The following is a 25318-nucleotide window of genomic DNA, read 5'->3' on the forward strand; positions in this document are numbered from 1 at the left end:
ACCACAGCCTGCTCTGCCATGAGATAAAAATAACCCTGCTTGGCCGACTATGTAGAACTGCCGTGGGGCTAGAGGGAGACCCTGGAGGCAGAACAGACTTTTAAAACAAATCTATGGCTCTGTACATTCTGAGCAATTTTTGCCAGCATACGTTGGGTTGGAATGAGAAGGAGACACTGTTTTTTCTCCCTCATCTGGAACTTTGAATCGGAAACAGCTAACTCAGCAGCTTCGGGGCACACCTAGGGGAAGAATCCTGGCTCCCTGCCTCCTGTCCTAGTTGTTAAAAATCCATCTTATTACTCTAGAATAGAATGCATCACATGGCTGTGATCTGGAAAACAAGGCCAGAAGGGCCACATGTCACTCCCTGCAGCCTGCTATGACTTTAACACCCTGGACTTTCTCCCAGGGCCTGACCTTCAGAGGTGGGCTGAGAATGGAGGAATTGAGGGCTGGCTGATGTTAGGAGATGGTCATTGGTGTCTAGCTGAACTTAGCTGCCTGCTGGGGGAAGTGTTCATGCGGTGTTTTGAAGAGGAAGCCTAGCCTGGGTTTTGAAAAGTAAAGTGAATGGCCCAAGGTTCAGAACTTCTGTCTGATCTCACAGCTCTTATAGTTCATGACAGTGTAATGACTAAGCCCTAGACTAAACTAGGCCAGAGGGTTAGGCCAGTCACTCTCACTTTCTGAAGGATTTACACCTCCATCCCCAGTGAAGTTTTATAGGTTTCTGGGAGGCTGGGGGTGTCTATAATACAGAAACAACATCTAATGAGCAATGGTGGCAGGTGGAATTAGGGAGTCTGATGGGGTTTCACCTTCTCCCCTCTACTCTTAGCTGTAATCCAAGGTACCTCTGTGGAGTTCTGCAATGCCCAGGATCTTCACAATCTCCCATACTAAAGCTCTCCACCCAGTACCACACTCACCTCCTATCTCAGCCCTGGCTTCCTCGAAAGGATTGTGGTTCCTGGTGCTTTTTTTTTTTTTTTTTTTTTTTGGTTCTTTTTTTCGGAGCTGGGGACCGAACCCAGGGCCTTGTGCTTCCTAGGTAAGCGCACTTACCACTGAGCTAAATCCCCAGCCCCTCCTGGTGCCTTCTATGACAACAATGGTAGGTCACACAATGGATTGCCATGTGGTCTGTGATACGTGTGCATCTTAGAAGAAAGGGCAAGATCTAGGCTCTCAGAAACAGTGCTTTGAGAATTGGAAATACTGGTCTCAGTGTCCTCCTTAAGGTATCTATTTCAGAGTGTGAATCTATCCCCCAAACTGTCATTTCTGGTAAACCATACTCATCTTTGCTTGGTGCAAACAGACATGCCTCACTGACGGGACCTGTAGTTCTTCTCCAGCTCCTCCAGGTAGCTCCACATCTTACAACAGTGGGCCACAACCACCCCTGGTTGTGTTTCTTATTCCAACTCTGAGCTTCAGGAACCTACACAAATTCACAGTCATCTCTGGCCTTCCTGACTGTGGCCTTGTGGACCTCCTGGTATGAACTCTGGGCAGTCAGGCACCTTGGCTCTAAGGGACTTAGACCCATAGCCAATTTTAGCCTGTATTAGTCACAGAGACCAGAGCCTCTTTCTGGGAAGAGGCTGCCCTGGAGGGGGAAATACAGGCACCACTCCCCAGCCCTCTGTCATGCCAATCTCTTTCAGCAGACAAGCCTTTGCTTTCCCCTGGCCTCTGGCAGCAACCAGGAGGATCTAATTCTGACATCTGTATTCTGAGGGGGCAGCTAGACACAGCAGGGTAGACAAGGATATCTGGAATGGCTTTCTAGAGCTGATTTATCTGTCAGAGGGGTGACAGTCATAGTTTTGGGACGGGGGGGAGTTTTAAGCCTCAGTTTGAGATGCCTTGGAGCATTCTGGGCAAGTAGTGGCTTGGTGGAGGCAAAAAGAAAATATATGGATCTTGTAGCATCCAGGGAAAAGGAAAAGATTCAGCTACCCCCATGACATGACTGGGCTTGGCCAGACAACTTCAGTCTATGAGAATAGACCTGAGAGTCTCATCTGACCTCTGCTGAATTGGATGGACATCATCCAGTGATGCTCTTCTGACACAGTCTTAGAGCTCACAGTTGGAGAGCATAGTTCTGTTGGGCTGTGGGATTGGTTAAAAACAGCCATAATACAAAGACTGGAGAACCCAAAACAGCTGAGTGCAGCTAGCCTCTCCCACCTTCACATCACCTCTCCAAACACTTGTAGACATGAAGGACTTGTCAGGAGAATGTCTAGACAAAATATCGAGATGGTAGTGTGTCAGAAACATCCTAGCAGAGTCCTGGGTAATAAGCTGAGCATCTGTGATCAGCATAGTTGGAAATAAGTGAATAGAGATTCAGGCAAAGTTTGGGTTAGAAGAGCTCAGGAGTAGGTACACAGCGTCACACCTGGGCCAGACTCAGAGGTAGGGTGGGTCCTGCTAGGGTTAAGAAAAAGAAATGATTACTTTTTTCACTTTATATCAACAAGGAGGCAGAAGACCAGCTCAGGAGAAATTATACATGCAGTGAAGTGGAGTGGGACTGCTGGCTCCAAGTTTGGAGAGAAGAACCACCCCATAACTTTTTCCTTACTGAAAATGAGATTTACTCATTGCTAAACTTAAGGTAAGACTAAGTCTTTACAGAGCCCACATGGCATCCAATACAGACTACTAGAAGAAAAAGAGGGGGGGAGGGGGAGGAAGAGGAGGAGGAGGAGGAAGAAGGAGAGGAGGAGGAGGAGGAAGGAGAGGAGGAGGAAGGAGAGGAGGAGGAAGGAGAGGAGGAGGAAGGAGAGGAGGAGGAAGGAGAGGAGGAGGAGGAAGGAGAGGAGGAGGAGGAAGGAGAGGAGGAGGAGGAAGGAGAGGAGGAGGAAGGAGAGGAGGAGGAGGAAGGAGAGGAGGAGGAGGAAGGAGAGGAGGAGGAAGGAGAGGAGGAGAAGGAAGGAGAGGAGGAGGAGGAAGGAGAGGAAGAGGGAGAGGAAGAGGAGGAAAAGAAGAAGAAGGAGGAGGAGGAGGAAGAGGAGGAGGAAGAGGAGGAGGAGGAGGAGAAGAAGAAGAAGAAGAAGAAGAAGAAGAAGAAGAAGAAGAAGAAGAAGAAGAAGAAGAAGAAGAAGAAATAGAAGAAATAGAAGAAAAAGAAAAAGAAGAAGAAACAACCAGGGGGTCTGTAGGTGCCCCAACTCACCCCCTAACTCCCTATGTGACTTTAAATGAGACTTTCCACCTCCCTGAGTATCAGTCATCCCATGTCTTACATGTTGGTGTTGGATCACAGCAGAGCTATGCAGTCTGTGTTCTGAGAAGCCAGGAGATCTGAGCAGGGCACACACAGGCTCCATCCTGGCAGATGCTTGGGAAAAGAACAAAGAGACAGAGCAGAACCTTGATCCTGGGGGCTTGGAGCAGTTCTGTTTTTGAGTTTAGTAGGTTGGGTTTCCCGATAAGATTTTATTTGGAAGTCACAGTAAGACAGGAAATCAAAAGGAGAGTCAGGCAGCCAAGGAGAACGTGAGGCTGAGAGGCTGGATGATCTCCAGTCTGTTCCAGGCCGGCCTCTGTTTTCTGACTCACCCCAGTGTTCTGCCCACACTTTCAGGAATCACTTCTCTTCCTCTCTGCCATCATCTCAAGGAAGAATCCACAGCATACGTAAGCCCAGAAAAAGCCATGGCTTAGATCTTATTTCACAGCTCTGCAGAGTGCTGGCTCACAGAGAAGAAAATTGGGGGGTTTTGCGGGCTGAGTGGGAGGGGACCTGAGGCCCCGGGCTGTAAATCAGGCGTAGAGGTTTGGATTCCCAGCAGCCTGACCTTCAGACACCCTTCTGTCCTCCGGATCCCTTCGTACTCACACCCAGGCACAAGGAGCCATGCCCAGCTTCCAAGCGGGACCCACTTGGAAGAGCTGTTTTGATTTTTCAGGAAAAATTGCTCATAGCCAAACTTGCTTCCCCAAGACCAACACAGGCAGGGATTTCCTACGTGCTTGAACAAGGAATATCCTGGAAGTCTTTTTGCCACCGCCTGGCCAAAACAAAAGGGAACAAAACAAATTAAAAAACAAAACAACACAAACACAGCACAAGCCCACATAGCTAACATAACCACCTGAGATAGTGTCATATATAATTTTATTTTGTTCCCTACATAAGCCCCGCTGCGGCCAGCCTCTGAACCTCTCAGACAGCCCTGTGTTCCCACTGCCCACTGCCCACTGCCCACTGCCCACTGCCCACTTCACGTGCGTGGCACATCTCTCAATACCCAATCCACAAACACAGGAGTTCCACGAGTCTGGGGAATTGGCACACCAGAACAACTGATCTCCTTTACCCTTGCACAATTCCCCTATCCAGAGAGTGCTTCTTTCTGACAGGAAAAGAGTTGGCTTAAACTACCAAAGTGTGGAGGTGCTAGTGTAGGAGTCAAGGGTGTAAGTCCCTGGCCCTCCCCCTATGTGGACTCCAATGAGTCACTTCCTCCTTTCTAGGCCCGTTAAAAGACAAGGCCTCCCCGATTCAGGTAGTTAGGGTGTATAGCTTTCCTTGAGCAAGTCCCAGCTGAAGGCAACCGTGGGATACCATGGCGGAAAATGACTCCAGAGATCACTAAAACATCTGTTGCCAAAGTCAGTCTTGCTTCTGGCGGCAGAACAACCCCTCATCCCTCGAAAGCTCAGTGTGCCAAAGGTGAGGCATGTGAGGACCAACTTAGACGGTGAAGACTGGTAGCAGTCACACCTCAGGTGTGGTTGGTAGATCAGGTCTTGGAGCAGAGACCAGGGAGCACAGGTCTAGGAGTGGCTCCTAGGAGAGTTTATAACTCAATTGGGATTTAAAAGCCATGGACTTCTAGGACAAAGAAAAGGAACACAGGAGAAGAAATGTGGAAGGGAAGGAACTGGGGGAATTTCAGAAAGATTCTCCTAATGACTACAAAATGTGGGGTGACAGAAGAGGGACAAAGTGGCATTCGCCAGGAACAGATATATTAGTCTAGACCAACAGTTCTCAATCTTCCTAAAGCTGTGACCCTTTAATAGAGTTCCTCCCTGGTGGTGACCCCCAACCGTGAAATTATCTTTGTTGCTACTTTGTAATTGTAATTTTGCTGCCGTTACGAATTGTCATGTAAATATCTGTGTTTTCTTATGGTCTTAGGCTACTCTTGTCTTAGGATCGCTTGGCCCCCAAAGGGGTGGTGACTCAGGTTGAAAAATGCAGGGCTATGAGGCTTACATTTTTCCCCCTCAAAAAGCAATGAGGAACTACTCCAAGGGAATAATATAATCAACCACGTTTGTATTTTAGAAATCTTACTCTGGCTGTCTTGTAGGACCTGATTTTGAGAAGGAAGATAAAAGAGAAAAAGAAAAGGCAGAGAGATTCTTCAGGAAGCAAGACGCAAGAGGTGACGGCGCCCTGTGCACAAAGGCATTGAGGAAGAGGAAACGAAATCTAAGAGTGTAGTACGGGCTGTTACTGAATGAGCTTTTCCCATCTCTAACTTTCTAGGACTCTGAAGCTAAAGAAATCTGAGCAGGCAATCTCACCTCCCATTTTTACCCGCCCCTCCTCCCACCTCCCACATTCTGTGAAGTCTGGCTGGCCCCTCCCACTCCTCCCCAACTCAGGCAGGAGGCTTAGATAATAGGTGTGGCATCGGGCCCAGGCATTCCCACCGTCTTCTCCACCATCACATTCTGCTGCTTGAGCAGTTGGCCGCCTCCATGAGTGTTAATTGGAGAGACATCTGAAGTGACCAGACTGGTTTTGCAGCCGCCATGATAGACACACTCCATCTGCTCCAACCAGGCGCTCCTCAGCACACAGGGAGGCCGGCCTGATTCCTCTTGCCCAGGCCTTGTTAGGAGTTACACTCAAAAGTTAGATCCCTCGGCTTTGAAGAGGAAACTGCTTCAAAACACACTGAATGCAGACACCCTTCAGTTTGTCGAAGAGGGGATTAAGGCCCAGTCTTGCCCTGGGTTCAGCACAGACCTCCCAGCCAAGTTTCCATCTGTCTGTCCTTCCACAAATAGGGTGTGTCACTTGCAACCTCTCTTCTAGATCATCAGTTGACCACCCTAGTTTCCTACTCCACTATCCCTTCCCTCCTAAGTGATGAGGACTTGACTTTCAAATGTCATGATCAGCGTTTTAAATTAAACTCATTTTATCGGGTAACAGAGGGGACCTTAGAAGTCATCTATTCTAATGGTTCTGACAAGTTTTAAAACAACCCTTGCCTTGCTTAGTCTTGCCTTAGCAGCAGAGCCTTTAACAACTCATCAAAAGGAGGCTGAGAAAGGCCCAGAAAGGGGAGTGATTGGGTGGCTATCATACTTAGTAACATATTTACATATTATGTAATGCGCTCTCTCTCTCTCTCTCTCTCTCTCTCTCTCTCTCTCTCTCTCTCTCTGTGTGTGTGTGTGTGTGTGTGTGTGTGTGTGTGTGTGTGTGTCTGTATGGAATATGGACCGAGTAACAGTCTGAATAGTGTTAGCTCTCCTAACTTCAAATGCACACTCTGCCCCAACTATTCTTGCAATTTCTGCTGCCACCCATCCCCCCCCCCCCCCGGCATTGGTAGGAGCAGCCAATACCACAAAGTGAGTATATAGCTTTCTTGTTTCAAGCCCTAAAATCTTACAGTATAATCTTTCACTATGGTCTAATTTTGGTTGTTAACAATATAAAATACGATATTCGCTGCAAAGAAATTTGTATATGCCCATTTTACAGAGAAAAGAGAAATCCTCAGTAACAGAGCTGAGATCCACATCTCCATATTCCATTGCCTACCCCAGAATTGATCGTCCATTGAGAGCTGCTGTACTTGTTCACCCGGGAAATAGAAATGCAGGGTCAAGTCTTTTTTTTTTAAACTAATTTCTAATCATGAATAACAGAGAACCCCTGTTGCTAAGCTGCAGCATTTACAAATAACACTGGAACTCTGTTGATTGTAGTTCATCAACAAGGGAGATGGAAGTCATTAAGGAGGTCCACCTGGGACTTGTCGGAGCAAAAGTATTTTGAGGAACTAACAACAAAAGAAGGAAGTCACCCTTCTGAAAGTCAGAGTCGATTTCCTTAGAGCCTGAGAAGGTACATTTGTTTAGGCCAGCCAAGTCAAAAGCACGGAGCTGAGCAGTGGTGGTGCACACCTATAATTCCAACACTTGGGAGGCAGAGGCAGGCAGATCTCTGAGTTCAAGGTCAACCAGGTCTACAGGACAACGAAGACTACACAGAGAAACACTGTGTCAATAAAACAAAACAAAAGAAACAAAAGGAGGGGGGTGTAACTATGTATAACAGAGAATGAAACAAAAAAGGGTCTACAGATTGTATCCCATGATTGTATCCCATGATTGTATCCCATGATTGTATCCCAGTTGACCCTGGAAGGTCCAGTCACCAGTTGGGCAGAGGCAGATCCTTGTCCATCTAAGAGTGATCAGATCACACCTGTGGAAGGCTCAGAAATAGGTCATCCCTTCTGTGTCACAATAAACACTTTCACGTTGGCTAAAAATCTGCTACTGTGGTCCTGATGGGAGAGATGTGTTTTTTTATGGAAGAGGACTTTGAGTTCACCCTGATTTTTATCATGAGGCAAGTAAATCACTTGACAAATGACAGCTGTCTGGTGCTTGGAAGCAAATAACAATCCCCCATATTAATAATAGTGAGGAGACAATAAGAAAAACAGCAATAATTATTCATGTAAATATTAGATTAAAATAACTATTATTACTTTAAGGGCAGAATATAAAAATAGCTTTTAGTCTGCAACATCGCTTATTGATTTTTATCACATTTGCTGCCACAATATTCATAGGAGGTAGACAGGGAGGAATAGGCATCAGAAGAAACTGGATGAGCATTTTCCAAACCACACAGTAAATTAGCAACAGAGCAACCATGATTTATGGCAAGAAGAATGTAATAATTTGGACCCACTAAGTGCCAATGAGACAGGATGCTGACTTCCCTTTGTGGACCCACTAAGTGCCAGTGAGAAGGGATGCTGTTTCCGTTTGTGGGCTCACTGAGTGCTAATAAGAAGGGATGCTGACTTCCCTTTGGAAAAGGAGAACTTTTGTCCATGTAGACTGTGACACGGAACATCTTCACTGCTAAATGGGAAGCCATATGTGTGTGTGTGTGTGTGTGTGTGTGTGTGTGTGTGTGTGTGTGTGTTGAGATAAGACTTCAGGGAGAGAAAGCTTGGGCCTTGAGTATTCTTGGACCAAGAGCATTCACAGTTACCTCAGCCTTGCCTATGTGATAGAAGTTACAGAAATTATGAAGAAGAAAATAAGTAGCTGTGTAATGCACACCTTGTAGTTCTGTGACAGTTGGTGTTGTCAACTTGACAGAACCTAGAATCATCTGAACAATGGGCACCCTGAACACAGCTGCTGGAAGATTATCTTTATTTAAATTATTTGTTTTGGATGGCCTTGATTATTAAACTCAGTGGAAAGACTTACCTCCTGTCTCTTTCATGGGTATTTGCATTGAAATTAGATGATCTTTTGAGTAAGGATTGAAATGGTTTTGCATGTGGATCTGGATGAATTTGATAGGTCCACAGTGGGAGGTACAATTCCCCTGCGATCCTGCTTTATTATGACAGAACTCAGGAACAGAAGGGATTCCTTTGTTCTCTTTCCTCTTGTGGATGGATGTGACTAGTTGCTTCAAATTCTGGCTGACTTCACGACAGGCCATACCCTTAAATTGTGAGCCAGGATAAACCCTTTCTCCTTTAAGTTGTAATTGTCAGGGTATTTTATCACAATACAGAAAAAGTAACAGTATCTCATATGTCATAGTTTCCTCTCTACCTTGTGTGCATCCTCTCCCTTCTGTAATGCATATGCTTTGACAATCAATACTTTTTCTTCTCTGGACCCTTATCAAGACCTACAGAATAGTCTTGATATTTGTTGAGCTAGTGTGTGTGTGTGTGTGTGTGTGTGTGTGTGTGTGTGTGTGTGTGTGTCAGAGAACGTGTGAATGAATGCATTGAGCAGAGGTAACTGAGAGGAGGCAGGAGACTCACTGAAAACAGCTCCTAATTGAGATAACTAGCTAAGACCCTGGGTTTATCTTTCTTTAACAGAGTATGAACATTTATTCCTGTGGAAAATTAAATAAGAAAAGAAACAATACCAGAGTACCAAGGAGGTTAAATAACAGCGTGAGCCCCAAAGCAATGTCACTTCAAAGAGCTGCTTAAGGAATTTCCTGTCATTGCTAAGGCTTACATTGGGTCTGGCAGAAGCATCTCCTGAAAGGCAACCAGCTGAAATGATGCCCACGTGTGTGTTTCCCCTCACCCAGTTCACAGGCACTACCATTTCAATCTAGTTATCAGTGGTTTGATTTTATTTCAATTCAAATACCCCAAGTGATATGACATTTCCATTAGATTTAAAGTCATGTTAGCTATCTCCATTGTGCAGATCCTTGTGCTAGGTACCGAGTGGATGTGGCAATCAATCTGATCAGTTGATCCCATTCTCAGGGAGTGTATTATTTAAAGAATGATATAATAAAAGGCAAATAAGTAAATACATGTAGAGTATCTTAGTCTGCTATTGAAGCATAAACAAGTTATTACCAATCTTGAAACAACACAGAGTGCAATCACCTTGTACTGGGGATGGGAATTTATGTGAGTATGGTAGGGCTTCAACCTTCTAGAGGCTTCTGGAGAGCATATTGTGCTTGCTTCTCCCAGATCCTAGGATCCACCTACCTTCCTTGACTCCCATCACCTTGATCCATCTTCGAAAACAGTTGCAAAGCTCCTTCTGTCCTCTCTGACCTCCTGCCTCCCTCAGGTAAGGACATTTGCCATTGCACTGGGCCCACCCAGTGATGCAAGGCAATGTTCTCATTTGCAGAACCTTAGTCTAATGACATCTGCAGATCTAGGTAAAATAACAATGAATCCAGAGGTTCCGGGGATGCTTGCAATAGTGGGTGTTATTCTTCTATTTACCACACAAAAGAACAATTTGTAGCTTGGAAAGCACAATGGAAGCCGGGGTGGGAGATTATGCTGGGAACACACACACACACACACACACACACACACAAACACACACCACACACCGCACATACACACCCCACACATACACACCACACATATACCACACACACACACACACATACACACCACACATACACACCCCACACACATACCACACACACACACACACACCACATACGTACACACATACACACACACATACACACACACATACACACCACACATACACACCCCACACACATACCACACACACACACACACACACACACACACACACACACACCTACTCATCTCAGAAAAGGAACTGACAACAGACTAAAGTATCAATTACTCCAAAGTGTAACTAAGTAACTCAATGAATTTATTGGGATTGCTTACCTGAATACTGGTGAGGAGTTACTGACAGAGCTGGGATGATTTAAAAGCAGCTGCCCCTTCAGTGAAAAGCCCATCCCAATACCAGAAGCTCACTACATCTGCATTCCTGGAACTCTGCATAATTTGCAGGTAACACAACAGAGCCAAGAGTCTTCCCCTAGAAGCTAGGCTGGTCTTAGATAGTCTCTACCCCTAGCATTCCTTTACTGCTTGTAGAACCTCTGGCTTGGGGCCTTGCTAATCTTGAATGTTTTGTCTTTCTCAGATATATGAAGTTTGCTCACTTTCTAAGTCTCAGGAGCCTCTCCCCTCTCTGGTGGGAGTGTTTCAATCAGAAGGAAATTGCTGCCCATCAGAGTGAATTTCAATATAAAGGCTGAGGATCAAGAGGGGCGACATAAAGAATGCGATACTTGAACTACCTTAAAGAATAGCTAAGATTTTATTGGGTTAGAGAGCTGAGGAAACAGATGCTGGAATGTGAGTGAGATAAAAGTGTGGGGCAGTGGGAAGACTGGGAATGCCATATAAAATCAGTTGTGTCCTGTGCTGGTTTGAATGAGAGTGGTGTCCATAGGCTCATATATTTGAATTCTTGGTCCCCAGTTGGTGAAACTATTTGGGAAGGATTAGGAGGTGTGGACTTGTAGAGGAGGTGTGTCAGAGGGGCAGTCTCTAAGGTTTCAAAAGCCCACTAAGTTTACAGTCTCAAGATGTGAATTCAGCTACTACTCCTGTGCCATGCTTGCCTGTTTGCTGAAGCTTCCCACCATGATGGTCATGGACTCTAACCATAGACCCAGAATTACATGCTTTCTTTTATAAGTGGCCTTGGTCATGGTCTTTTATCACAGCAAAGTCACCAAGGCATATTTTCCATGCAGAGAAAATTATAAGAATATTCCATCTTTCTGAAAAAGCCATTCCAGCAATGGTATAGACAAGGCCTAAGAGAGGCAGGTAGGGCGAGGTGGCTATTGGAAGTTGTGTAATAGCCAAGTGAAAAGCATTGGCAATGGGGTGGTAAACATGAGGAAGATGTAAACACTGAGGACATAAATGTGTCTGCCTTTGGCAAATCATTTCATGTGGATGGTAAGGAAGCAGGAAAAGTAGCGATTGAGCAACTACACAAAAGGAATGACGTGCCCTAGCTTCAGTTGCGAATTAGATAAAGGGCTAGTCAGAATTTGGGGAAAGGGAACAGGGTTGGGAAAGAGAATGAACAAAATAAATTCAGCACATCTGCTGAGCCCAATCTGCCTGTAGGGTATTCAGAGGGAAATGCCAACAGGGAAGAAGGGTTTTAGAGCATACAGCATCCCTAAGGATCTAAAGCGATTAGAGCCTTCGGGTAGCCATTTCCTGTTTTTCTGATATAAAGGGCTGTTTCTCACAACATCTCTCAAATGAGTTGCTAAGAACAAATGTCATAATTTGGCCAAAAATTCCAGTTCTTAGGACCGAGACTAGTTTGTGATATTTCCTCATGGAGATTAAGGGAGCAATGATGGGTACTGTCTCCACATAAACTCCAAACGATGCCTCCTTGTGTGCTTGTGACCAGAGACAGAGAAAGCCTTGTGTGGGACTGAGGCTTCTCAACAGAGGGACAGACCAATCCTATAGAAAACTATAGGAGCTGGACACCTTTCCCTCCATGTGGATGCGTGCAAACTCAAAGTCCTGCCTCCACCACTGACTGGCGTTCCTTCCGCTTAGATTTTGTTAACTAAGGGTCAGAGGGAATATGTACTAGAATGTTAATAGAGTGTAAGTTATATATGTGGTGAGTATCTAAACCTGTCAAGGTTCGGCCAAATGCTACCCACATTGAAAAGTTTCCTATGGTTCAGCTTCAGGAAAATAACATATTTCATTTCTGTTGCTTGTATTTCTTTCCTGCAGTGTCAATTATTTTGCATTTTAATCATATGTACAGTTAAAATTCTGTCTTCTTCACACTCAGAATTCCCTTAGAGCCCAGAATGTATATGACTAATCTCTGTGATCCCAACAGCATCTTTTATTAAGTTATATACATTGCCAGTGTCCCATACATCCATAATGATGCACAAAGATAATCGATGTGTATTTATGTTACCTGTGGACCTTTTCCCTACACTTTAACAGACTTGGTGGGATTTCCTCGTGGGTGCATTTGAGCTATTACTGACCTCACCGAGGGTCTCCTCTGAGTACTTTCAGAGCAGTCAAACCTGGCCACTGCTGAAGTCAGGTGTGAAGGTGTCTGTGGCTTCTAGGATGTACAATTAGAATAGTGAGACCAGGGATATGACAGTTTTGAATAAATATTGAAAAAAAGGGCACAAGAGTTTGGAGACAAGTTATCTCTGACTGAGGGTAGACATGGAGAAACCTCCCTGGACTTCTAAAATGAGAAATCTGAGCCTGAGCAAGAGAACTTTGGTTCACTGAACAGACTGAGTTCTGGCTCTAGGAGAACGCCACCATGGCTCAGTGAGTCCTGAGGGGAAGACTGTAGTCTCAGGTACTAGGCAACGATTAGCTTCTGATTATCTCAGAAACCATTTCTCTATGACTGTCTCATTACCTTCCTTCCCGCTCCAGCTAATGTCATCTGTTCAGAGCATCCGTAAGTGGTCGCTGGATCTGTTCAGGCACCATTCCAACCTGTTTGATTTGCTGCATCCATGGAGAACATGAACCTACTTTCGGGTTTGTTTCTGTGCTCACTTCTTGATTCTCTCCCCATGACATAGGCATAGCGTGGGGCTGTGCCTGAACTGGTTCCTAGAGGGGGTCCCATAGCTTTTTGCTCCTGATAGTCAATGGAGGTGAGTATCATTGCCTCAGTTCTCAGTCTAGGCTAGTCACAGAATTGCACTCGGCAGAGCCAATGTTCAGTTCTAGGTCCAATAATAGCAAACCCATGCTTTCCCAAAGATTCCCCTGCCCATTGGCTTCAGGTATGACAAAGCTTGGCACTCAGGGAGGCATGGGGGCTGAGGCCCATTTTTTTGCTGGTTGTGCTGGCCGATGAAAATGGGTGAATTGAGTAATTTAATTATTTTCTCTTTATTCATGAGAATTTTATATGGTTATATAATGAACCAGGATCGTAGCTACTCCCTTTGCTCCCAACATTTGTTCTACTAACATATATAAAGACATAAAGTTGATAGGGGAAATGTTGGGGGTAAAGAGGATAGATATGATCATATATATCTATATCCATATCCGTATCTATATCTCTATATCTCTATATCTCTATCTCTATATCTCTATCTCTATCTCTATATCTATATCTCTCTCTATCTATATATCTATATATACATATATAATATATACATATATACATATATATATATATATATATATATATATATATATATATATCCATGCTACTACACTGGTTGGTTTTTGCCTATTTGATATAAACTAGAGTTACCTGGGAAGGACCATCAGTTGAGAAAATGCATCTATAAGGTTCATGTATAGACAAGTCTGTGTGGTATTTTCTCCTTTGCCCATCCCACCGTGGGTGGTCTTGCATCTGGGCAAGCGAGCCTAGGTTGTATAAAATCATGATAAAATGGTTCCCTCTACCCGTTTGAAGGGGTTCATCTCTGCTACCTTCTCAATTCAGACTCTCCCCTCCAGATTACAGGGAGAGCGTGCAGAGCCTCTGCAGGTAAGGCTGAACGAAAACAGCCATGAAGGGTCTGTCTTGTAAGCCCCAGATATGAACAGCATCTGGGAATGCATGGTGCAGGAGAGTTTACCAAAACTCATGGAGAAAATGATCCTGTGATCTACCTCCTTGTCATCCTTAGAACAGGCCAGACAGCAAGGGGAGTTAAAAGTGACTTCCTCTATGGCAGACATGCACCAGTACATTAAAACACTGTTTTATTTGTGTTTCTGGGAAGCAGACCTCTTTATCAATAAGGCAAGGAAAGTAGTTTTCTGTGTTTGGGTATTTTGTTTATCATTGTTTCATTTTGATGTTTTCTAGTATCTTCTCCAGTAGGCTCTAAGACACTTTACGCATAATATTCCATGTTTCAGACTTTCTTATTAAAAGTGGCCGTGGTCATCCCATTACTTCATTTTGCGTGAACAACTTGTGAGAGAGGCAAAGCAGGGTCTCCTTCATTCATTCTTAAGTTGAGGTGAACTCTACTTTGATCCAGGAGGTAGAACAAATGGCTAAAATTTCAGCAAAGAAGTTAGGAGTCCGAGAAGATACGAGTTGCCTATGTGCAGAGCGGTGTGTGAGTGCAGACTAGAAATGAACTGAGCTTCGTCAGGGTTCAGGCTCTTCCCTTGTGTGCACAGGCCTCCTCACCCATCCCTCCACACAGATATTCACAGCAGGGCTTGCTCCTCCGCGTTGGCTCTTTCCTTCTTCCTTTCTTCTCCCCATTTACATATCGCTAAATGATGAAATTATACAGTACATAATTCCACAGCAACTCTGCTGCTTGAAAAAAACTAGGAATGGAGTAATTGGGCAGAAAGGATTCTCAATTAGGCTGTGGATTCTGTTTCTAAAGCAGTAAGTGAGGAAAAGGTTTTTTTAAAAAACTCTCTCTTGAATATATTGCCGTAAGATGGTTGCTGCCTCAGAGGGCAGGAAGAAGGATGGAAGCTAGGACTCTACATAGACTTGTTCTCTATAGCAAGGGCTGAGAACGGGAGGACATCTTGCTAGGCTGAGTATTTTGAAGGTACTTTTGGAGAACCTTGAAAGCAAAGTTATAGCTTTCGTCTTGTTTCTAACCCCTCCTCTTTCTTTATCGAGTGACTCGTAGAAAACGGAACTTTTGTCCCAAGATGGACCATGGAGCCTGGAAGGGCGATACTCTCAAGCATTTGCCTCTGAAGTCCCTCCTATGACTACTGTTACGTCCCATAGCGGAATCGAAGGAACGCTACATGGAGAGACCAACAGGAATTGGAACACGTCCAAGCCCAACTGGCTTCCTCTTCAGACCTTTCTGCCCAGCCATCTTTCTACACAGTTGTCCATTCTTCTTGGAACTTGGATGCAAGAGATCTTTCTCTCTTTAGTCTTCGTTCCTGAGGACTGACTCCCACATCACAAACACATCGAGCATCAAGTACACTGCTGGGTTCTCTCCTATTACCCATGTAGACTATGAAGTCAACACAGTGTCATCCTGACACTTAAGATTGACAAGGAAAGGCTGACACCCTTTCATTGAGGTCGACCTTCATAATTTGAAGCTAATGTCTTCTATTCAGGTCTCTAGAAACAGGATCGGGACCCCTGCTTTAATCCTTGTCACCTTCAGTTTTCTTTGCTGTGGGGATTTAGGGATTTGCAGACCTGCGGCTGAACTCTCTGAATCAGAGGAAGTCTGTCATGAGAGCGAATGGAGAGTGTTCAGGAGAGGAAAGAGAGCAAAACTGGGGGCCAGGAGGACAGTGTGGAGGGAGACTTACGAAGGGGATGGAAGGAAACAAATAATGAAGTATGTATGAAAACAGCAAAATGAAACCCACAACTTTGTTTGCTAAATTAAAATCTGATTTATAAAAAAAATCCAAATGTACTGTACCCCTAGTCTGATTCAGTAGAGACTTTTGATTACAATAAGAAATAGATGTTCTGAGGGTGCACAGTCTTGAAACCTCCTGTGTATGAGCCAGTTCCCGACCTTCCTTTCCCTCCCTTCAGCCCCTCCTTCCTTTCCTTCAATCCTCTCCTCCCTCCTCACCCTCCTTTTTCTTCTTTGCTATACTAACCAGAAATTATTTCTCTTCCATGAACATAGGAAGAGAAGAACACATTGGAAGGATCATTCTGGAAGTGTAAGTTAACCCTGTGCTGGGATAAGCTACTGTGCCTGGTAACGTGCAGTGATTTCATGCATATGCTTGGATTTATATACGCACATGAAGAGAATTCTCATTTTCTTAATGATGGAATTAGAGAAGTTTATAGAGAGGTTGTAACATGAGGGATTCCTGCAAGGTTGGTGCCCACAGACTACAATGTTAGTACTATCTGTTGTTCAGTTTTAATATATTTGCTCTTTTTTTTTTCTTTTTTTCAGAGCTGGGGACCGAACCCAGGGCCTTGCGCTTGCTAGGCAAGTGGTCTACCACTGAGCTAAATCCCCAACCCCAATATATTTGCTCTTTTGTGTTCCTTACTGCCCTTATTAGTGGAACAAAAGAGTGTGAACACCTGAGGATGGCTGATTGTGTGGCGGAATGAAGACATGTGGAAAGATGACATCATTCACCAAATCGTGACTAGGGAGCCAAGGGAGACAAAAGAGAAACTGAAATGGGACTCTAGAGAGCAAAGTGCCAACCCAGAAACATACGATTTGTTCTTCCTCTAAAGGCTTGCAAAGTAGAGCATTTCCCATAATATGAAGGAGTAGAGACTTGGGGTTTTATTGTTTGTTTTAGTTTTCTTTTTTTGAGATACACAAGTCCAGAAGGGCATTTTATTTGTTCCTTTTTATTGAAAATAGATTCTTTTCTCATGCAGCATATTGTGATTAGTTTACCTTCCCTTTACTCCACCCCAGTTCCCCCACCTTCCTTCCCATCCACATCCACTCCTTTTCTGTGTCTCATTAGACAAGAACAGGCTTCTGAGAGATATCAACAGGACATAACAAAATAAAATAGAATACAGTAAAGAAAAAATCCATTCTATTTGGACAAGCAAACCAGAAGAAGGAAAGAAGCCCAAGAGAAGGCACAGAAGTCACAGACCTACCCTTGCACACTCAAGGATCCCATACCAACCCCAAGCTGAAGGCTATAATATCTACAAAGAGGACCTGTGCAGACCCATATAAACCTGTGCAGTCTCTGTCAGTTCAAGTGAGTTTCGCTCAGTTGAATTAGAGGTCCTCGTTCTTCTGGTCTCTTCCATCCCCATTGGCTCTTACACTCTTTCTGACTCCTCTTCTGTGGTGTTCTCTGAAATAACTTCCCATTTAGAACTGGGTATTCCAAGGCCTCTCCCTCTCCCTTCCCCTCCTCTTTCCCCCTCCCCTCCCCCTCCCCCCTCTCTTTGGCTATGGGTTTCTATATTTGTTCCTATCTGCTGCAGGAGGAAGGCCTGTGATGATGGCTAAGGCACTAGCAGAATATCATTAGGTGACATTTTATTACTACGGTTTTTTCTAAGACTTATAGTGTTTGGTTGTATTCTAGGTCTCTACCCTCTGGTTCTTGTTCTCCCAAGCAGCGTTGGGTATGGTTTCTATCTCATGGAGTGGGCCTCAAGTCAAATGAGAGCTTGGTTGTTTACTCCCACAAGCTGTGTGCCGTCATTGCATAGCATGTGTTGCAGGCAGGACAGCATTGTAGATCAATGATATTGTGACTGGGTTGGTATGATTTTGAGTCCTGCTTCCTCCTTTGGGGTGTTCAAGTGCTACTACGCACAGGCTGGAGAAGGATGAGGCCTTATCTAAGGATTTTAGTTACACATCTTTTAGGTGTGTGTGTGTGTGTTTGTGTGTGTTTGTGTGTGTGCGTTCTATATAGTCTTAATGTTTTATTTGTATAACGGTGATTGTTTAAATGACCACACAGGACCAGGTAGCCCTGCAAAGAACCCATGGCTTATTTCAGCCTTGTAAAATTATATTGACTGATTAGCATTACCTATACAGGGCTTGACAGGCTCCATCGTACTGGGAAATTGGACAAAATGTAACTGGCTTTACCAGGGTTGGTCCCAAATCCCTTATATGGCACCTATAAAGTGAGTGGTCTTTCAAAAGCTCTGTCTTTCTAATTCCTAATGGGTCAATGTACGTGAGGGTGTTCCCGTAGCATAGTTGTAGGATGGATGGCAGGTAAGTGTTTAAACTGTCAAACATACCATACAAAAAGAAAGGAGTATTCCTTTGTCTAAAAGAGAATATTTATTTTCTACTTAGCTTCAGCTGTTAAACTCACACTATCCAGAGTTATCTGAAGGAGTTCCAACTGCTTGGGACAGACTGGCCAGAGGGTGTGTCTGTGAGACATTTTCTTCATTGCTAATTTATGGTGGAGTGTCCAGCCCACGGTAGGTAGTACCATCCCTAGGCAGATGTGTGTGACTGGACTGTGGAGGAAAGCTTGCTGAAGAAGCTGTGGAGGAGAGGAGAAGAAATATGGAGAGAGAGAGAGAGAGAGAGAGAGAGAGAGAGAGAGAGAGAGAGAGAGAGAGAACACAAATGTACTAGTAAGCACTATTCCTCCATGGTTTCTGTTTCATTTCCTGATTAAGTTCCTACCCTCTCAACCACAGGCCTTGGAAGGGTATGCTAGATAAACCCTTTCCTCTCTGAGTTACTTCTGTTCAGAACATTTTACCACAGCAACAGAAAGCAAACTAAGAGAGTTCATGATGTTCAAAGCAAAGAGGTGCCATGAAAAGAAGGGGACAGATTTGTTGACTTTTTTCTGTGTCACATCAGAGAATGCTTCTAGAACAAGTGACTTAAAATTGTGAGTCAGAGGGGGAGCACAACTGTCTACACATGTGAGTTTAGGACTTAATGAGGTAGGGAGTGGGGAGAAGAAAGTCCTCCACAGTAAAGATAAGCAAGCTTGCTTCTCCTAGGAAGAGGTGCTTCAGAAGCACTGCCGCTGCCCAGAGAAACCGACCAGTTTGGTCTTTTCCCAGGTGGGATTTGATGTTGCCAGTGTGCTCACTGATTTTATGGTAGGAAGAGAAAACCCTTAGCTACCATTGGATGTGTTAGGCTTGAGTCTGACACAGAGGACTCAGACTAAGCTGAAGTTGCCATCTTCCTTTCTTGGCATTGCCACACTTTGCCTCAACAGAGTAGCATTTGGGTTTGGCCCTGAGCCTTAACTTCCATGAGATTGTTACGAGGAGAAAAACAATGCATCAAGTTGAGATTGAGTGGAAAGTCACGGGTCGCATGGAAAATAAAATCTCATTTAATGTAAAACGAAATCAAAAAACTACCCTGGCTTCTCACTGGGTTACTGACTTTGGTAAGGTGTGTTTACTTGGTTGCTCTCTGGATAAAAGAGTCTTTAGTCTTTGCCACACTGGATAGTTAAATCTGACAAGTACCTTTAATGGTTGAATACTACAAACTCAATATCCATGTGATACGAGACTGAAATGAAAGCTTACCAGCCCTCTAAGGTTACTGTACCTGAACATATTCAAGTAAACCAGAGCTTCCTCTGAATTTCTTGCCCATAGTTGGTCGAATTGCAGTCATTCCAAGTGTATGATATGAAAACCATTGAGAAAAACGTCCACAGGTGCCTAGGCCAGCATGGATTTATAACTTGGTTAATTACATGGATAATGTGCTGTTGTAGAGTTCTTTACATTTCTATGATCACCAGGAAGAGATTATAGAATCCGTACCCACTGGTTCTCAACCTTTCAATATAGCTACAACCATAAAATTATTTTTGTTGCTACATCATAACCGCGATCTTGTTACTGTTATGGACCATAATGTAAATACCTGATGCTCAGGACATCTGATATACAACTTCTTCTTGACCCACAGGTTGAGAACCACTGTACCAGGCATTGTTGGTAACCTGTCTAAAGTGATCCAGCCCCAGTCCGTTTGTAAAAACCAACCATGGAAATTCAATTTGATTAATTTTCATTTTTGAGACAGGATCGCACTTAGTAGCCTGGATTGTCCACCTACCTCAGTGCCCTGAGGTGTCCGCCATGCCCAGGTATAACATCCTGCCTCTTTCATGGAGTATTAGAGAAGGCCAACCCTCTATATCACACAAGCAAGTGTCGGTTGTTTTAGTAAGCATGAGAGGGAAGGCCAGAGACAAGCAGGGGATGGGCCTGAGGCAACAGCAAATGGGGTTGCTATTCTCTACATATAGCTTCAGCGTACCTCCGGGATCTGTTGTGGAGCTTGATCCCTGGGGTGATGGTGAAGCTTCTTTGCTTCACCAGTGTCCTGGTTCAGGTGTATCCTTATAGTCACAAAACATTGACTAATAGACTCATTTGGAATTACACATTGGTGAAACTAAAGCTAAGGCCTTTTCTATTTAGATGAGAAAGCACGAAAGAGCTGACAAGATAAGACATATGAGGATAAACGTGCCTCTGCGCCCCGGGGAAGTCCTGAGAATGAACTATGGCACACTCCAATGCCAGAGCCCTGATCTGGAACATCACTTCTAGGGAAATGAAAATGAGACATTAGATTACATTTAAGTGCTGACATGGCCAGGCAGATGAGAGGAACTGGGTAGTGGGGGAAGCTCAACAGCCACAGGGAAGGAAGCAGCAAATGCCAGAGGGTACCATCTAATCCCCAGAGACCTCTAGCAGACGCAGTGAGGTGAGCCTTGCACACATTTGAAGGCTCTGTAGTTTTCTAGTCTTCCATGTCAATGTGCAGTTTGAGATTTAAAAAAAAATCCCTGCAAAGTGAAGAGAGATGGTACTGTTTCCTTTTCTTTACACAAGTACAGGAGGCATGGAAAGGCTACCTCACATGGCTGTGGACAGGGTTCATAAATGGTAACTCTCATGTGGTGACTGTTTTGGATCCTATGTTGGAAATATAAAAGAGGAAGATAGAACTCTCTCTGAAGGCGCACAGAGGCTGTCCTTGACACACTGGAGGGATAAAGTGGAGATGGTAGAATGAATCAGTTATTATTATTATAAATGTGAGCCGGAAATTAATACAGCAGGAGTTTTCCTAAACCTAGCTAGTCCCCAAATGATGACACAAAGAGACTAAAATTTATTTACAGCTTAAAAGCACAATAACTAGGCATTATAATTCTATTTGAATCCTCTAATATAATCATATCACCTCCCAGCCAAAATCCCCATAATGCTTGCATTTACAGCCTTCGGTGCTCTAGTGTCTCGCTCTCTCCCAGAATCCATTCTCTTCCCGGAAGTCCCACCCTATTCTCTTTATTACCTAGTTGTTGGCCTTTTCAGCCTTTATTGACAAGACAGAGAATAAATGGTGTGCATTGTTTATACAAACTTGAGACAGGAGACTCTTAACATAAGCATTACAAAAATGGCCTGTGCAGATTGAAACCAGATTGTGGGATAGAGAAGTCAGCCTCCGACTAACACAAGGATAATCTTTACACAGTGCACAAAGACATTATGTCTACAGTAGAATTCCTTCTGAGAGTGCACAGAAGCTCTCCTGGACACACTGGAGGATTGAAGTGAACATGGGAAAAGATTTTCTTTTCGCAGTGTGTCCAGGCACCTCTCTCCACATGTAGAATGATTTCTAGCTCTTCTCCTTCTGGTTCTTACCCAGACCAGTCATCACATGACTAGCACCTTACATACATATAGTACATAGTTACTTCAGGATATATAGCTACATTAAAAATCTATATAGTATATAACAGATATTATTTGTAAATATACATGAGAAATACATATGAACATTTTATAGAGCAAAGCAGATTAAATATCTTATCGTTTCAGATAAAGAAATCAATATATTTAATATATATGTCAGTTCTATGGGTCAAACCTAGGCCCTTGCAGCATATCAATAAATAGAAATTATGTGATACCTGTGTCTAATTGTTAAGTGCTAGATTTCAAACAAGAATTTCATACATTAATAGTAACCATAACAGTAATTGTCAAAGCAAGTCCCATGTCCAACATAAATCACATTAGCTTCATCTTAAGTGTGGGTCCATGATGTCTTTCCTTAAGTGGTCCTATGTAGTTTACGTGTTGTTGTAAAATTATAAAAATAATAAAGAGTAATGGTGTCTTTTACCCCACTAGCTCTGTACCGCAGTGCCCAGATATCTGCTAGATATCTTGGCTGAAACACATCCCAACCACACACTTTCCTACACTCAAACCCTCACATAAAAGAACACACAACACAATAATATTAGCTCCAATTGGTAAGATATAATTGCCCACTTAGACATACAAAGCCCAGTACCATCCATCCCTTGAGAACATTAATAACAACCTGTAAATACACAGAGCAGAATCTTAACATCATCTGCCATGGCTTCTCCCCTCTCTCTGTCCTCTTCTCCTGTCTCTCTCCCTTAGTCTCCTCCTCTTCCTTCAAACTTCTCTCCTGCCCATCCTTCCTTCTCCTCCAATGACAGGCCTTCTATCCTGTACCTGCCTCACCTGTGACATCATCCTACATTTACGTTTTACATCTATAGTGCACTAACTTAGAGAAGTCCAAGGGGATGTCTAACATTTGCTCCTATAGACAACACTGTCTCAGGCATCATTTGAAATATTTCAATTTGTTCCTTAGTGTTGTAAGGGCCCTAGCAGCAGACTAAGGCAAAATCCCCATGTTGCCCTCTCGAGTTTGAGGAATTCAAGTTGTCAGAAAAGCAGACTGCACTCGAAGATTTACTCTCAAGGTATCAGACATATCTTGGGCTGTACTACCTAGATTATGATATTGTGATGTTCCATGGGCCAAAGTTAGAGCGATCTGGTGCTCCTAAACCTAAAAGCACTACTATAGGATTTTTATGATAAGCATGCTTTCCTTCAACTAGTTTAACTAGTTGAAGCAATGGGTGGATCAAGAGGTAAAGGCCTGGGGACAATCTCTTCTCCTTTCTACATTTTCTATGGACCTGTGTTGTATTGGGAGCTCCCACTTCCTGTCTATAGAAAACCTTCATGGCCACCACAGCAAATAGGTACCTTCTGACCTAACCATGAGACTTCCCTGTCAGCTTTATATGTATCCTATCCTAGCATGAGCTCAGCCCAGTTTTAAATCAGTGTTCTTACATCAGGTAACACAGGAATAATTCACAGGTAACTCACTGTTAATGTTCCTAGAGAGTGCAATAGAAATATGAGTTCACTAACTGTGGGGCAGAATTTTAGTCTCAGGTCAAGGTAGCTTCCTGTCTAACAAGAAATGTGCAGAAGCACAGAGTATTCTAGTAGCTTGGAAGAGGCTCACATTTTACCAAGATGAACTGTGTGGATGCCAGTGAAGGAGAATCCATCCCCATGATTCAAACACTCAGGTCAAAGGCTAATGAGACAGGCTAAATCCTAGCTGAACTCCAGCTTCTTTGAGGTGAGTCCTCTAGCCTCCTCTTGCTCTCATTCACAGAAGCACTTATATGTCTGTCCCAAGGAAAAATAGCTACCAGCTCAGTGCAACAAAATGTCTGAGGAATCTCGAGTCGGGGTTATGCACTTGGAAAGTAAAGTGGAAACTCCTTAAATAGAGAGGGCCAAAGAGCAATAGATCACTTCCTGTGTCCCTTTCACAGAGGAAGGCAGTATTTCAGGGAAGTAGATGCTTTACATCTACGCATCCCACTTAGCCTCTGACCTCCTGCTGCTGTAAATCTGATGACTACACAGCGTTGTCAGCCTCTCAGACAGCATTCTGGTGCAATATCCCACCAGGAAGAGAAAAATACACACTGAAGGAAAGAGACTCTAAGGCAAGGCCTGGGTCCCCTCCACCTCTGTGGAGAAAGTGATGGAGGCATGGGTTAGTGAGAAATAGAAGAGGGATGAGCAAGGTAGAACACGGACTTGCGTGGACAAGTATAGATACCCATACCTCCTGAAATACCATCGTCCCACTGAAGGGTTCTTCTCAAGGCAAATGTTGGAGCAGCCATTTCTCTTTAAGAGCCAGCTTGCACACAAAAACACATGTGGTGTACACTCACTGATAAGTGGATATTAGCCCAAAAGCTCGGGTTACCCAAGATACAATCCACAGACCACATGAAGCTCAAGAAAAAGGATGACCAAAGTGTGGATGCTTCAGTCCTTCTTAGAAGAGGGAACAAAATATTCATAGGAGGAGACAGAGTCAAAGTTTGGAGCAGAGACTGAAGGAATGGCCATTCAGAGACTGCCCCACCTGGGGATCCAGCCCATGTACATACAGTCACCAAACCTAGTCACTACTGGGGATGCCAAGAGGTGTGTGCTGACAGGAGCCTGATATAGCTGTCTCCTAAGAGGCTCTGCCACAGCATGACCAATACAGAGGCAGATGCTCCCAGCAAACTATTGAACTGAGAATGGGGTCCCCATTGGAAGAGTTAGAGAAAGGATTGAAGGAGCTGAAGGGGTTTGCAACCCCATAAAAACAATACCAACCAACTAAAGAGTAGATCACCCAGGGAGTAAACCACCATCTAAAGAGTAAACATGGACAGACCCATGGCTCCAGCTGACCCATATGTAGCAGGGGAAGGCCTTGCTGGGCACCAATGGGAGGAGAAGCCCTTGGTCCTGCTAAGGCTTGATACCCCAGTGTAGGGGAATGCCAGGGCAGGGATAGGGGAAGGAGTGGGTGGATGGATAAGGAAACACCCTCAGAGAAGGAGGGGGAGGGGTTGGGATAGGGGGGTTATGGACGGGAAACTGGGAAAGGGAATGACATTTGAAATATAAACAAATTAAAAAAAAGACAGCTCTGTGGTTGGAGTGATGAAGACAACTTTGTTTTGTCCTCTGTCCTCTTGGACTTACATCCCCTGTTCTCAGCTCTGCCTCTCAAAGGCTTGTTCAAAGCCAACACACATAGACGCACCGAAGCAGTGTGAACCGAGTCACTGCTGCTACCTGGAATTCTGATCTCTGGTGCAAACCAGCAACCAGAACCTACTAAGGGCACTACCTGCTTGATAAAGACTGGCATCAGTGAATGAGGAGTGATGTTACAGTGTTGGCTTGGAGTCAGTTATTGGGGAAAGTCTCTTTTGCCAGTCACTAAATGGGTGCAGCTTAGAAACCAAGATTTAATACAGTAGAGTTGACAACACTGTTCTGTATTATAACCAAGGTATTTCGCTGAATCCAAGGCATCCCAGGGGCTCCT

General features: G+C 44.1%; 1 long non-coding RNA gene across 3 annotated transcripts; it reads left to right on the plus strand.

The window, feature by feature from the left end:
- Nucleotides 1–1103: 1103 nt before the first annotated feature.
- On the plus strand, nucleotides 1104–6196 carry LOC134481022 (uncharacterized). 3 transcript variants are annotated; one of them, XR_010056174.1, is made up of 3 exons: nucleotides 1104–1244; nucleotides 2499–2635; nucleotides 5346–6196. It is a non-coding gene; the product is annotated as an uncharacterized LOC134481022 (long non-coding RNA). The 3 variants fall into 3 exon arrangements; XR_010056175.1 differs by lacking the exon at nucleotides 1104–1244 and adding an exon at nucleotides 1970–2311; XR_010056173.1 differs by lacking the exon at nucleotides 1104–1244 and having other exon boundaries at nucleotides 1970–2635.
- The last annotated feature ends 19122 nt before the right edge of the window (nucleotides 6197–25318 follow it).

This window comes from Rattus norvegicus, chromosome 11 (assembly GCF_036323735.1).
Source record: "Rattus norvegicus strain BN/NHsdMcwi chromosome 11, GRCr8, whole genome shotgun sequence".
Classification (NCBI taxonomy): Eukaryota; Metazoa; Chordata; class Mammalia; order Rodentia; family Muridae; genus Rattus; species Rattus norvegicus.